Here is a 16,273-nt window from a genome sequence, read left to right on the forward strand (position 1 = left end):
TCTGAAGCACCAATCCTTTGGCCTTTGACGCAAAGAGTCAAATATTTGGAAAAAACCCTCATTCTGGGAAAGATTGAGGGCAAGACTAGAAGAGGGCAATGTAGGATGAGATGATTGGATGGCATCACCTACTCAATTGACATAAGTTGGAGCAAACTTCCAGGAGATAGTGAAGGACAGGGACAGGTCAGCCTGGTGTGCTGCAGTCTTTGGGGTAGCAAAGAGCCAGACACGACTGAGAGACTGAACAATTGGATTATAATAGTACAAAAAAGAAAGCCTCTTTTAGCTGTGTGTGTGTGTTAGTTGCTTAGTCGTGTCCGACTCTTTGCAACCCCATAGACTGAAGCCCACCAGGCCCCTCAGTCCATGGGATTCTCCAGGCAAGAACAATGGAGTGGGTTCCAGGGCTGAGGAATCCAGGCATTTCTCATTACAGTGATAAGTACCCTCTTCCTTTATATGAGCCATACGGTAAAAGATGATTGTTTGCAACTCCGTCTTTGATAGGGACAGTCTTAAGTTTTCTAAGTCTGGAATTTTAATCTTTAACTTTGCTGAGAATAACCACCTTGTAAGACAGTATATATGCACACACCATGTTGATTAAAACACCTTTGCTCCATCAGGGCTTTGGTCCCCATGTCCTTCCTTCCTTCCTTCCTTCCTTCTTTCCTTCCTTCCTTCCTTCCTTCCTTTCTTCCTTTCTTCCTTGCTTCCTTCCTTCCGTCCTTCCTTCCTTCCTGAAACCAGGGGATATCAGCCTCTTTCTCTCTCTTACTCTCCGGAACACCAGGTTCCGGTCCATTAAAGGACCAACAAGCGCTATCAGCCTCTTTCTCGCTCTTGCTTTCTTATCATCAACTCTGGACCACCAGGTTCCGGTCCATTAAAGGACCAAAACTCATTTCCTTCTCCTTCAGCTGTGTACTTCTAATTATTTAACCAGTTAACTCAATAGGTACCACTTTACGTGTCTAAAATACTTACCTAGGGAAGTAATTTGGAAGGAAAGCTATGACAAACTTCGACAGCATATTAAAAAGCAAATACATCACTTTGCTGATAAATGTTTGTATAATAAAAGCTATGGTTTTTCCAGTAGTCATGTATGGATGTGAGAGTTGGACTGTAAAGAAGACTGAGTGCTGAAGAATTGATGCCTTCAAATTGTAGTGCTGGAGAAGACTCTTGAGAGTCTCTTGGACTGCCAAGAGACCAAATCAGTCAATCTTAAAGGAAATGAACCCTGAAAATTCATTCAAAGGACTGATGCTGAAACTGAAGCTCCAAAACTTGGCCACCTGATGCAAAGAGCTGACTCTTTGGCAAACACCCTGATACAGGGAAAGATTGAAGGCAAGAGAAGAGGGCACCAGAGGATGAGATTGTTAGATGGCCTCATCTTCTCAATGGACGTGAATCTGAGCAAACTCCAGGAGATAGTGAAGGACAGGGAAGCCTGTCATGCTGCAGTGTGGGATCTCAAAGAGTCAGACATGATTTAGCAATTGAACAACAGTCTCCAAAGAGCTATGTATGACCCTTCACAATTTAAAGGCATGTTGTTCAGTTGCTTAGGCGTGCCTGACTCTTTGTGACCCCACAGACTATAGCATGCCAGGTATCCCTGTCCTTCAACATCTCTTGGAGCTTGCTCAAACTTATATCCATTGAGTCGGTGATGTTATCCAACCATCTCATCCTCTGTTGATGCCTTCTCTTCCTACCTTCAATCTTTCCTAGCATCAGGGTCTTTTCTAATGTATCGGCTCTTCACATCAGGTGGCCAAAATACTGGAGCTTCAGCTTCAGCATCAGCCCTTTCAATGAATATTCAGGATTGATTTCCTTTAGGATTGATTGGCTTGATCTCCTAGCAGTCCAAGGGACTCAAGTCTTTTCAAAAACCACAGTTCAAAGGCATTAATTCTTCGTCTCTTAGCTTTCTTTATAGTCCAACTCTCACATCCATACATGACTAGCAGAAACACCATCACTTTGACTATATGAATCTTTGTTGGCAAAGTAATGTCTCTGCTTTTTAATATACTGTCTAGGTTGGTCATAGCTTTTCTTCCAAGGACCAAGTGTCTTTAATTTCATGACTGCAGTCACAACTTGCAGTGATTTTAGAGCTCAAGAAAATAAAGTCTGATATTGTTTCCATTGTTTCTTCATCTATTTGCTGGGCAGTGATGGGACTGGTTGCCATGATCTTCATTTTTTGAATGTTGAGTTTTAAGCCAGGTTTTTCACTCTCCTCTTTCACTTTAACCAAGAGGCTCTTTTGTTCCTCTTCACTTTCTTCCATAAAGGTTGTGTCATCTGCATATCTGAGGCTGTTGATATTTCTCCCATTATTTTCCTTTCTAGCTTGTATTTCATCCAGCCTGGCATTTCATATGATGTACTCTGCATATAAGTTAAATAAGCAGGGTGAAAATATACAGTCTTGATGTACTCCTTTCCCAATTTTGAACCAGTCTGTTGTTCCATATCCAGTTCTAACTTTTGCTTCTTGACCAGAATTCAGGTTGCTCAGGAGGCAGGTAAGGTGATCTGGTATTCCCATCTCTTGAAGAATTTTCCACAGTTTGTTGTGAACCACACAGTCTAAGGTTTTAGCATAGTCAATGAAGTCAAAATAGATGCTTTTCTGTAACTCTCGTTTTTTCTATGACCCAACATAAGTTGGCAGTTTGATCTCTGTTTTCTATGCCTTTTCTAAGTCCAGTTTAACATCTGGAATTTCTCGGTTCATATACTGTTGAAGCCTAGATTGGAGAATTTTAAGCGTTGCTATGCTAGCATGTGAAATGAGCGCAATTATGCAGTAGTTTGAACATTCTTTGACATTGCCTTTCTTTGGGATTGGAGTAAAATTTGACCTTTTCCAGACCTGTGGCCTTTGCTGTTTTCCAAATTTGCTGGCATTTTGAGTGCAATGCTTTCACAGCATCATATTTTAGGATTTGAAATAGCTCAACTGGAATTCCATCACCTTCACTAGCTCTGTTCATAGTGATGCTTCCGGAAGCCCACTTGACTTCACATTCCAGGATGTCTGTCTCTAGGTGAATGATCACTCCATCTTGTTTATCTTTGTCATTAAGATCTTTCTGTATAGATCTTCTATGTGTTCTTTCCACATCTTCTTGCCACATCTTCTTAATATCTTCTGCTTCTGTTAGGTCCATACCGTTTCTTCCATTTATTGTGCCCATCTTTGCATGAAATGTATCTCTAATTTTCCTGAAGAGGTCTCTAGTCTTTGCCAATCTATTGTTTTCCTCTATCCCTTTGCATTGATCACTGAAGACTTTCTTATCTCTCCTTGCTGTTCTTTGGAACTTTGCATTTAGATGCATGCTTCTTTCTTTTTCTCCTTTGCCTTTTACTTCTCTTTTTTCTCAGCTATTTGTAAGGTTTTCTCAGACAACCATTTTGCCTTTTTCCATCTTATTCTTAGGGATGCTTTGATTTCTGCCTCCTGTACAATGTTATGAACCTCCTTCCATAGTTCTTTTTAGGTCATACTTGAATGGTCTAGTGGTTTTCCCTACTTTCCTCTATTTAAATCTGAATTTTGTAATAAGGAGTTCATAATCTGAGTCAGTTAGCTCCCAGTCTTGTTTTTGCTGACTGTATAGAGCTTCTCCATCTTTGACTGCAAGAATATACTCATTCTGATTTCAATATTTATCATCTGGTGATGTCCATGTATAAAGTCATCTCTTTTGTTGTTGGAAGAGTGTGTTTGCTATGACCAATGTGTTCTCTTGGCAAAACTCTATTAGCCTTTGCCCTGCTTCATTTTGTACTCCAAGGCCAAACTCACCTGTTACTTAAGGTATCTCTTGACTTCCTATTTCTGCATTCTGTCCTATGGAAAGGACACCTGATTACTATGATGTTGAGTGATTTGCCTCGGAAATGAATAGAGATCGTTCTGCTGTTTTTGATATTGTACCCAAGTACTGCATTTTGGACTCTTCTGTTAAGTATGAGGACTATTCCATTTCTTCTAAGGGATTCTTGCCCACAGTAGTAGATATACTAGTCATCTGAATTAAATCTGCCCATTCAGGTCCATTTTAGTTTACTGATTCCTAAAATGTCGATGTTCACTCTTGCCATTTCCTCTTTGACCACTTCCAATTTACCTTGATTCATGGACCTAATATTCTATGTTTCTATGCATTATTGTTCTTTACAGCATTGGACTTTACTTTTACCACCAGACACATCCACAACTGAAGATTTTTTCCACTTTGGCTCAGACTTTTCATGCCTCCTGAAGTTATTTCTCTGTTCTTCTTCCGTACCATGTTGGATACCTACTGACCTGGGTAGTTCATCTTTCAGTGTCGTATCTTTTTGCCTTTCATACTGCTCATGTGGTTCTCAAGGCAAGAAAACTGAAGTGGTTTGCCATTACCTTTTGCAAAGCAGTTTGTTTTGTCAGAACTCTCCCATATGACCCTTCTGTCTTCGGTGGCCTTACTCGGCATGGCTCATACTTCCATTGAGTTAGACAAGTCTGTGATGTATGTGATCAGTTTGGTTAGTTTTCTGTGATTGTGGTTTTCAGCCTGCCCTCTGGTGGATGAGGATAAGAAGCTTGTGGAAGTTTCCTGATGGGAGGCACTGGCTATGGGGAAAACTGAGTCTTGCTCGGTATACCACATCTCCCAAGACTGTTGTTCAGTGCCCTTGACCCCTCAGCAGACCCCTGTTTACCCATGCCTCCTCTGGAGACTCCAAGGCACTCATGGACAAGTCTGGCTCAGTCTCCTGTGGGTTTACTGCTCCTTTCTCCTGGGTCCTGCTGTGCACAAGGTTTTGTTTGTGCCCTCCAAGAGTCTGTTTCCCCAGTCCTGTGTTTCCCCAGTTCTGTAATCAAATCACACTGGTCTTCAAAGTTAAATTCCTTGGGGGTTCTCAGTCCCTTCGCTAGATCCCCAGGTTGGGAAATCTGTTGTAGGCCCCAGAACTTTGGCAACAGGGTGAGAATTTCTTTGGTATAATTGTTCTCCATTTTGTAGGTCATCGTCATCTGCTCAGTGACTCTATGGGAGGCTAATGGCAACCTCCTCCAAGAGGACTTTTGCCACACACCACAACTCCCAGGTCTGCTACAGCCAGAGCCCCTGTCCCTGCTGCAAGTCACTGCTGACCTGTGGCTCTGCAGAAGACACTCAGACACTCAAAGGCAGGTCTGGTCAGTCTCTTGTGGGGGTCACTACTCCTTTCCCTGGGTCCTGGTGCACAAAAGGTTAGTTTGTGCCCTCTGAGCATCTCTGGTGGGTATGAGGTTTGATACTAAATATGATTTCATCCCTCCTACTGTCTTGTTGGGTCTTCTCCTTTGCCTTTGGATATGGGGTATCTTTTTTTGATGAGATCCAGCATTCTCCTGTCAGCGGTTGTTCAGCAGCTGGTTGTAATTTTGGTGTTCTCACATAAGATGAGCATGAGTCCTTCTACACTGCCATCTCAGTTTTGAAAGTCATGAACATATGACAAATTTTTTGATTACAGTTGTCATTCTGAGTATCATGAAATTCTAATAAAATGGGAAGCTTCATCACATCTAAAAATGTGTTAATATAGGAAAAAAAAAATCCAAGTAGATCTCATTCCCATTTCACTGTGTGTAAGTTGGTCACCCTGGTCCACCCTCAAACTGGAGTGTTTAGGGGGCCATATGACTTTCTGTGTCATTTATGTCATTTCTGGAATATAGTAAAGAGATGGGAATATATTTTAGAGTGGTATAATTGCATTTGTAGATGTGAAATACTTAGTTTTCATATTCAAATAATATTTTATCTTCTTACCCTTTTTATTTCAATATTCATTCTACTGTCCTTTTGATTTGGAATATTTTTCCTATAGTATATGGCTTTAGTTATTAGGTTATAAGTTATAATTCAGGAGACTGGAATAAAAATAAATCATAATCACTGGAAATATTACCAAGTAGATATACTGCAATTAGAACAGTGAGCTGATTCTGTGGCTATTTTCTATAAACCATGACAGCCAATAAAAAAAGGTTAGCTATTGGTATTCAATTCAGTTCAGTTCAGTTGCTCAGTTGTGTCTGACTCTTTTTGACCCCATGGACCACAGCATGCCAGGCCTCCCTGTCCATCACCATCTCCCAGAGTCTACCCAAACCCATGTCCATCAAGTCAGTGATGCCATCCAACCATCTCATCCTCTGTTGTCCCCTTCTCCTCCTGCCCTCAATCTTTCTCAGCATTAGGGTCATTTCAACTGATTCAGCTCTTTGCATCAGGTGGCCAAAGTACTGGAGTTTCAGCTTCAGCATCAGTCCTTCCAATGAACACCCAGGACTGATCTCCTTTAGGATGGACTGGTTGTATCTCCTTCCAGTCCAAGGGACTCTCAAGAGTCTTCTCCAACACCACAGTTCAAATACATCAATTTTTCGGTGCTCAGCTTTCTTTATAGTCCAACTCTCACATCCATACCTGACTACTGGAAAAATCATAGCCTTGACTAGACGGATCTTTGTTGGCAAAGTAATGTCTCTGCTTTTTAATATGCTGTCTAGGTTGGTCATAACTTTCTTTCAAGGAGTAAGTGTCTTTTAATTTCATGGCTACCGTCACCATCTGCAGTGATTTTGGAGCCCCCCCAGTCAGCCACTGTTTCCACTAATTCCCCCATCTATTTGCCATGAAGTGATGGGACCAGATACCATGATCTTAGTTTTCTGGATCCTGAGTTTCAAGCAACTTTTTCACTCTCCTCTTTCACTTTCATCAAGAGGCTCTTTAGTTCTTCTTCACTTTCTGCCATAAGGGTGGTGTCATATGCATATCTGAGGTTATTGATATTTTTCCCAGCAATCTTGATTCCAGCTTGTGCTTCATCCAGCCCAGCGTTTCTCATGATGTACTCTGCATATAAGTTAAATAAGCAGGGTGACAATATACAGCCTTGACGTACTCCTTTCCCTATTTGGAATCAGTCTGTTTTTCCATGTCTAGTTCTAACTGTTGCTTCCTGACCTGCATACAGGTTTCTTAGGAGGCAGGTCAGGTGGTCTGATATTCCCATCTCTTGAAGAATTTTCCACAGTTTATTGTGATCCACACAGTCAAAGGCTTGGCATAGTCAATAAAGCAGAAATAGCTGTTATTCTGGAACTCTCTTGCTTTTTCTATGATCCAGCGGATGTTGGCATTTTGATCTCTGGTTCCTCTGCCTCTTCTAAAACCAGTTTGAACATTTGGAAGTTCACGGTTCATGTATTGCTGTAGCCTGGCTTGGGGAATTTTGAGCATTACTTTACTAGCGTGTGAGATGAGTGCAACTGTGTGGTAGTTTGAGCATTCTTTGGCATTGCCTTTCTTTGGGATTGGAATGAAAACTGACATTTTCTAGTCCTATGGCCACTGCTGAGTTTTCCAAATTTTTTGGCATATTTAGTGCAGCACTTTCACAGCATCATCTTTTAAAATTTGAGATAGCTTAACTGGAATTCCATCATCTCCACTAGCTTTGTTTATAGTGATGCTTCCTAAGGCCCACTTGACTTCACATTCCAGGATGTCTGGCTGTAGGTGAGTGATCACACCACTATGAATATCTGGGTCATGAAGATCTTTTTTGTATACTTCTTCTGTGTATTCTTGCCACCAATTCTTAATATCTTCTGCTCCTGTTAGGTCCATACCATTTCTCTCCTCTATTGAGCCCATCTTTGCATGGAATGTTCCCTTGGTAGCTCTAATTTTCTTGAAGTGATCTAGTCTTTCCCATTCTATTGTTTTCCTCTATTTCTTTGCACTTAGGAAGTCTTTCTTATCTCTCCTTGATATTCTATGGAACTCTGCATTCAAGTGGGTATATCTTCCCTTTTCGCCTTTGTTTTTCACTTCTCTTCTTTTCACAGCTATATCTAAGGCTTCCTTAGACAGCCATTTTGCTTTTTTGCATTTCTTTTCCTTGAGGTATCTGTTCAGTTCAGTCGCTCAGTCAAGTCCGACTCTTTGCGACCCCATGAACCGCAGCACGCCAGGCCTCCCTGTCCATCACCAACTCCCAGAGTCTACCCAACCCATCTCCATTGAGTTGGTGATGCCATCCAGCCATCTCATCCTCTGTCGTCCCCTTCTCCTCCTGCCCTCAATCTTTCCCAGCATCAGTGTCTTTTCAACTGATCTCTTTTAGGATGGACTGGTTGGATTTCCTTGCAATCCAAGGGACTCTCAAGAGTCTTCTCCAACACTACAGTTCGAAAGCATCAATTCTTAAGTGCCCAGCTTTTTCTATAGTCCAACTCTCACATCCATACATGACCACTGGAAAAACCATAGCCTTGACTAGACGGACCTTTGTTGGCAAAGTAATGTCTCTGCTTTTTAATATGCTGTCTAGGTTGGTCATAACTTTCCTTTCAAGGAGTAAGCATCTTTTAATTTCTTGAGGTATAATAACTTAAAATTTATACCAAATCAATTTTAGGTTTCAATAGAGTTAAGCAGGGAATTTGAACACACATTACTTTGGCAGAATTTTCACCTCTGTGTCATAATGATGTCTGTATATAACATAACATCTTCCCTGGTGGCACAGATGGTAAAAAAAAATCTGCCTGCAATTGACCCTGGGTTCAATCCCTGGGTCAGGAAGACCCCCCTGGAGAAGGGGATGGCCTCTCACTCCATTGTTCTTACCCGGAGAATTCCATGGACAGAGAAGCCTGGCAGGTTACTGTGCATGGGGTCACAAAGAGTTGGACATGACTGAGCGACTAATACTTTCACTTTTTTTTTTCACTGCAGTTTAGCAGTATTCCTACATAGTTTATATTAATACCCCTTTACATAACCAAACTGCCATTTTTAACAGTATTTCACAGCTTATAATTTATAATTTTGACTGCTTCATGAGATTATGCACTTGTATAAGCATTTCAGAAACAGAGCATTATAACCGCAAGTATATTAAGTGCTTTTTATTTTGTTTTAAACAACCAGAAATTTTTGCTTTGTTCCCTCATTGGATATGCTCAAGTGTCCGTAACTCTGACATACTTCCAATTTTGTTGCCATGCTGAGAAGGCTACAGTCAAGCTTTTTATCACTTTGGTATGTATCTTGGGTTCCTGTGATTGAAACAAAATTTTTCCTTGAGATGAAAATGTCACAATAAGAGTGGTTAAAATTACCATGTTTTTATTTTAAGGCAACTTGATTTTGTCAAAGCCTTCTGTGATCTTTTTCTTCTCTTTTTTCTTTCTTTCCTATTTTAAAAAAACTTTTCTATGTTCTCTCTACTGAAACATGTTAGAAATCTTGCTATTTTCATGTATAGGTTTCAAATTAATGTATACTATACTTCTGTTGAAAAAATAACTTTCAGAGGTTTTCTGCACTTTTCACCTTCTTTTTTTTTTTTAATTGCTTTCTTAAATTGCCCTTTTTTAAAGTTTTAAGTATAGCAAATACTTTCTCCCATCTAGTTGGTTGTCTGTGCACTTTCTTGATGATACACTTTGAAATACAAAGTTATCAAATTTTTGTAAAGCCCTGGTTATCTAATTTTTTTCTCTTTTAGCTTTTTTTTTTTTCTGTTATATCTAAGAATGTTATGTCATTGCTGGATTCAAAGTCATGAATGTTTACTCTTAGATTTCTTCTATAAATTTTATAATTTTAGCACCTACATTTAGGTTCCTGATCCCTTTTGAGATATTCTTTTTGTATATCGAGTGAGGTAGGGAGACATCTTCACTCTTTTGTATGAGGATATCCTATTGTCACAGAACCATCTGTTGAAAAGACTATAAATTACCCATTGAATGGTCTGGCGCCCATCTTTACATCAACTGACCATAAATACGAAGGCTTTTATTTTTGGTTTTTCAATTCTGTTCCATGTATCTGTAAATCTGTTTGTATGCTAGAACCGTACAGTCTTAATTACTGCAGCTTTGCAATAAGTTTTGAAAAAGCAGAAAGTGTAAACCTGCTGACATTGTTCGTTTTCAACATTGTTTTCTTGCTTTTCCGATTCTCATGTTGCTGTTTGTTTGCATATGTTGTCATTTGTTTTGTTGAGAATTAGACGCCATAGATTGTATTGGAGCAGCTCCCCTCTATCTGAGGTTTGTTGTTGGTTTGCTGTTTGTCTGTTTAGACCTTCTAGACTCTCAGTGGCAGCCAATTGCCCTGCAGTGTGAAGTCTCCGAGTTTATCGCTGAGTGGTGTAACCATGGTGTGTGCATATGATGGTGGTGTTTTCGCAGGGCTCTGTTGGTCGCTTTACCTGATGAAACCCAGCTATTAGACTCCACTAATTGCTCTTGTTTTTGACAGTGCCCTTGAGTGTAAATTGTTCCATTGTCTGATATAATTAAATTTGGCCCCATTACTGGGGTAGTTTTGGAGGCCACTGTTAGAAGTTCTGGCTTATTACATGAAAATTACTAGGTGTCTCTATTCTTGGCTTTTTCTTTACTTGGTTTTCTAGGGCTTAACTTGTTACTCTTGTGACATCACCTTAATTACCACCAAAACCTTCAATGTTTTGGAGAGCACCATTATTTTTGACCTTTACCACCCTCTGTTCACTTCACAGCATCCTGTTCTTCAGGCCTGCCTCTCTTCTGGCCAAATCTCTGAGTCCTGGCTCTGGGTCTGTGGATGGGACAGGGGCCCTACTTTTCGTTGAGCGACCCCTCTGCTTTAAGAGCAAGGTGCTGGGCAGGGTGGTAGCCTCTGGTCTGCTCAGCTTGTGTCTTGTAGCGTGGAACCTCCATGATGCATATGAGCTGCCACATGGGTAGGCTGGAGCCCAGTTTTCCTGGCATTTCATGATTGCGGTTGATCCTCTACCTTATGAGTGGGGACTGGTGGGCAGAGAGAGCCTCTGATATCTTGGGTGCACTCACCTGAGACTTACTGTCTGCAACTCATATCTGACAGAGATAATAAATCCTGGTAGCCTGTTCCCTGCTGCATGATACTGTAGGGGAGCAAAATTGCCAACCTTAAATGTCTCTTTGGCATGTGGATTATTTTGAACTGAAAAGAGTTAAGGCTCAACAGACTCAGGAAAAAATTTTGACATCTACTTTAGCTGCCTAAAATAACTTAGATACAGGGCTTATTCCCTGAATAGAGAATTTACAGGTATCACCAGAGATACCTGTAAAGAATATGAGCCAGGTGTGGTGGGGAAGGGACAGCAGGGCCTAGAGATCAGTCCATTCTGTGTCCCAGTGTCTCTGCGTGGCCCAATGTACATTTGTTTACTAAACATTTGCTTTTCCATCTCCATGAGCATTGTCTTCTTCCCCTTGGAATTCCCAAACTACTACCCCCAACATCCTCTTTGTCTTCAGCTGAAGATGGTGTTTAAGCTGAAGGTTTTGGCCATTTTAAGTAAGTTACTGAGTTTTCCTGCATCTCCCATATGGGTACATGTTTTTAAATTTTTGTTTAGTTTTTCTAGTTAGTCTGCCTGATGTTGATTTAATACTTTGACCAGCCAGAAGAGTCTGGAAGGGCAAAAGAAAACTTCTTCCTTCCCAACAATACCATCACCCTTGACTAGAAGAAAACCTGTACTCTTGACTGTAGTCACCTTCAATGGAACTTCCATTTGCTGAGCCAGGAGAGGGAAGGAGGAAGTGGGTCAAGTTCAAATACCATGGGGTTCTCCATGTTCTTACTGAGTTCTAATAGATTTTCTTAAATAAACATTTGCTATTTACTTTCTGCCCTTGGAACTGTTTCCTAAAGCTTCATTAAAATATTTTCCCCACCATTTATACTTATTGTGCTAGAAAATAGGTCTTTGAGAGCCTCCCATTGCCATTTCAGAGGCAGCGTTCCCTTTAATTTTTTACATATTTGTTTTCATAGGGCCATAGGGAGATTCTTTCTCTCTTAGAAATCAGTTTGTCAGGGCTTGGCAACAGCTTTTTTTTTTTTTTTTTTTTTTTTTTGCCACTCAGCACTTTTCTCTATTAACTTTCTTAGTTCTTGCCAGCACCTGGGGTTAACAGGTGATATTTAAAGACAAATATAAAATTGCAAGGACAAAAAATCAATTTAAAAAAAGGAGTCATTGAAAAATTGACTAACATGTGTCTCAGAATCTGTTCTACTTGAAGATATTTAGTTTTGTTTATAGCTATCACCCTTTTTAAGGGGAAAATGCTCCAACTTACATGTTCTGCTGAGTCTTCAGTACTGTGTGATCCCAAACCTTTTTGTCTATGTTTTGACCAATCTTTGCCTGACTAGGTATTCATGATTTGTGTAAGTCACACAGAGATGAGTTGGGAAAATTGGATTTATTTGGAATTCTGAGAGTCAAGAAAAGAAGTTTTGGTTGTTGATGGAATCTTAGAGAAGTATTAAGAGCTTCATGGATGATAAGTGGAGAGAGCAAACCAATCACAGAAGAAAAGTAAGTACTTGGGCAATACTCAGGAAGAGAGCTTCTGAAAAAGAGTGAAGACAAAGAGTGAAGAGAAAAAGAGTGAAGCTGCATATTCAACAGCTTTGATCCTCCTGGGGCTTGGATGTTGAGTTTTTAGGAAAACTCTAGGGGTTTTTGTTGTTGCTATTGCTCGTTTTTTGGGTGTTTTTTTTTCCCCCCGCAAATTAGAGTATTCTTTCAAATAAAATTTCCTTTTTTTGAGCTCTCTTAAATGTATTTTTCTTCTTGTCACAAAAAAGATTTCTAGCTAGAAACTTGCAATGAAAATTAACTGACAGGTTGTCAAAATTGATATAAGGTTTTTAAGAACATTCTACCATTAGTAGAATGTATCATGTAGTTATGTGCTTTCCTCTCTCAAAAAAATCACTTCAATGGATGCAAGCTTTTATGGGTTTAATTCAATTTTAATTTGTCAGTCTTATTATAAAGTACACTAAAAATTAAAAAGGGATTCTATATTTTCTAGTCTTTCCTTTATAAACATTTACTTATTCTAAATATAATATCAATAAAACTGAAGTAAATGATTCACATGTTATTGGAAAATAACTACTTTTGTCTTTAGCATTTTATTTTGCTTTTGTAATATAGTGGCAATTTTGTATAATATATATTTATTTGATAGTGACAAGTTCAGAATAAATAAGTCATATTTATGAAGGAAAGAATTGAATATTGATACAATAGTATCAATGTAATTATAAATGTATTTATTTCTTTGTATTCTAAATGCTCTGAAAAGCAATCAGTTATAAATGTTTTCAATTAACTATAGAAATTTTAAAAAAATTATCTAGTTATCTATTTTTGGCCATGCTGAATCTTCATTGCTGCACAGGCTTTTCTCTAGTTTCAGCAAGCAGGGGCTTCTCCCTAGTTGTGGTGTGCAGGCTTCCCATTAAAGTGGCTTCTCTTGCTGCAGAGCGTAGGCTCTAGGGCCTGCAGGCTTCAGTAGTTGCGCACATGGGTTCAGTGGTTGTAATTCCTGGGCTCTAGAGCACTGGCTCAATATTCATGGCACATGGGCTTGGTTGCTCTGAGGCACATGAGATCTTCCCAGATCAGGACTGAACTCTTGTCTCCTGCATTGGTAGGCGGATTCTTTATTACTGAGCCACCAGGAAAGTCCTAACTATAGAAAAATTTTTAAAAGATCTTCTCTTTGGGATTAACTGCTTAGTCACAAATCCCATCATTTATTAGTTGATTTTAAAACAATTGCAGCTTTTTGAGTGGAGATTATAAAATTTATTATCTCACTCAGCAAATATGAGAAATATTTTAAGTTTATATAAATGTGTAAATGCTTTCTATTTGCATATTTAAATGTGTAAATGTGTTCTATTTATATGGAGAGTAAAACTGGTCCTCTATTTTTTTTTTTTTTTCTGCCAGACAACCTTTTATTACATCAAAAAAGCAACACTAGGCACTAGATTTTGCAAAATATGTTCTGACCAACTCTAAATTTCCTGAAATTAAATATGCATAACCACTGTAAGGTTTTTAATGAACAAAAGTTAAATACAAACTTTCATATGCAAAATAGGTTACTGTAGAACTGGCAACCTCAGAACCAAGTACTAAATTTTCTTGCACAGATTTCAGTAAGGGTGGAATGGGGAGATGTAAATGCTAATGAGTACAAAACTTAATTTCGACTTCATATAAAGGAAAAAAAAAACATTGAGAAAAAACAGCTTTAAATTGAACAGTATCCTTTGAAATCAACAGCTCAGGCCAGCCCTTCCCTTACATATCTGAGGCTTATACACAACCAGATTTGGGATCAAAATGAAGATTTAGGATTTACAGTTACTTCAAATCCAGTTTTAAGAGTAGCCAAGTCTCTCATTTCCAGAAAGTACCTCATTTCCAGAAAGGGAAGTCTCTTTAGGATGACTCCGACACTCTTCTGAAGACACTTAGATAGCCAGAGTTCCTGGGCCATAGTTCCACTTTTCCATGACACCATGCCAATGCTGTAGTGTAGACTTCCTCTGAAAGGCAACCAGAGCCCTACACCATTGCACCTCTCCTGGCACTCAAGTCTCAAAAGAAAGAAGACCTCCTGCTTCAAGTCAGCAGTTACTGCTCTAGCTGTAGAGGCTAATTAACTCTTTCTTCCTCCCCCACTGACTTCCCTCAGGATCTTTAGCAGGAACAGCTGCTTGATCACCATTCCTTTCAGAAATAAATAGTTCAAACAAGTAATTTAGAGTTAACTTTAAAAGAGCAGCAGAAAACAGCCACTGCCCATCATGTTTGCAAATGAGTGAGTGAATGAATACACATGAACAAACATAAAGAAAAAACAAATCATAAAATAAATTCTGCACTTCCCACATTCATAGGGGTAAAAAAAATCTTTAAAAAAAAGTATTAATTAGTGTATGTTCTTGTGTGGGTTGATAGTCCAGGGCTCTGAGCAGGCACAGCCTTATAAAAAGGGTTGCAAGCAGCCCACTGCACACCAAGTCAGGACCAGGGTGCAGAGAGAGGCCTTCATGCACTTCTGACAGCTCAGTACCTGTGAGAGAACAGAGGTGATGCAGGAACTTCTTAACCCACAATGCATGAGGTATATGGAAACGTCCGTCCATGAAAGAACCACCAGCAGCTGGAGAGACGGGGTGGAGCATTCTCACAGCAACTGCTGATGAAGGATTTCCCACACCATCTTCTTCCAGAACAGAGGCATCTGGTGCTGAGTAAATGTGATAGGTTTGTCCCTAGAGATATAATCTGCATATTTACAGGTAAACATTCCACAATCACTCCCATTCAACTGTTGAGGAATCTCATGTGGCTTCATGCTGTAGTGGGTCCACTCTAAAAGATTCAGGTCAATATTTCTTTTAGTCTTACTTTCATCCTGTAAATACTGAAGGAGAATCTCACAGATCCTGTGGCCTTTTTGTCCCATAGAATCCAGATATTTAAGACACCTTTTTCTTAGGTCTATAGCCACCAGGCTCCAATGTACCTTCCGATGAATAGGCACCAGAATAAGTTCCTGTTCAAAGAGACTGACCCCTTTGGTCCATCTTTTCACTGCTTGGTAACCCCCAGACTTTAGTTTCGGATAGAAGAAAGTACTGAATGCATAAAGTGCTGGATACCCTTGCCTTTTATTTCTTTCCATCAGGAGGTTCATGTAAAAATTAATGACTTCATCATTGAGCCAGTGATAGTTCCTCAAGGTCTGGATATCTCCTCGAGTGATTCGTAATTTGAAAGCACTACTTAGGATCTCATCCTGTGGGCCATGGCCTAGAGCATTACTGATTTCCTTTTCCATGTCCTCCGTGAGCTCAAGAAGGTCCTCCATCCTTTTATCCCGCTCTCTGCTTGGGCAGCCTTTTTCTTTTGCCTCAAGCACTGACACTTTCCTCCTGAGTAAGCCATTGCTTCCACTGCCCAGGCGGAGTCGGGCTGACACTTCTTCAGTTATTTCATGCATATATTTTATGAATATATTACTGGATAAACAAGAAAATTAATAACCAAGCTCTAGTGTTTTTAATGTCAGAAGTAGAACAAAATGATTTCCTCTTTACAATGTCACTGTATACTCAGAACTGCCAAACACAGTGGTGTTTCCTCAGTCTTTATTTTAGGCAAGCTACCCAGGCGGCACTAGTCATAAAGACTGCCTGCCAATGCAGGGGACATAAGAGACATGGGTTTGATCCCTGGGTCAGAAAGATCTCCTGAAGGAGAGCATGGCAACCCAAATGGGCAGAGGAGCCTGGTGGGCAGCAGTCCATGGGAT

General features: G+C 39.8%; 1 pseudogene; it reads right to left on the minus strand.

Moving 5' to 3' along the window:
* Positions 1–13,871: 13,871 nt before the first annotated feature.
* Positions 13,872–15,961, minus strand: LOC139038015 (sentrin-specific protease 2 pseudogene; annotated as a pseudogene).
* Between the last annotated feature and the right edge of the window lie 312 nt (positions 15,962–16,273).

The sequence above is a fragment of the Odocoileus virginianus genome, chromosome 13 (genome assembly GCF_023699985.2).
Source record: "Odocoileus virginianus isolate 20LAN1187 ecotype Illinois chromosome 13, Ovbor_1.2, whole genome shotgun sequence".
Lineage (NCBI taxonomy): Eukaryota > Metazoa > Chordata > Mammalia > Artiodactyla > Cervidae > Odocoileus > Odocoileus virginianus.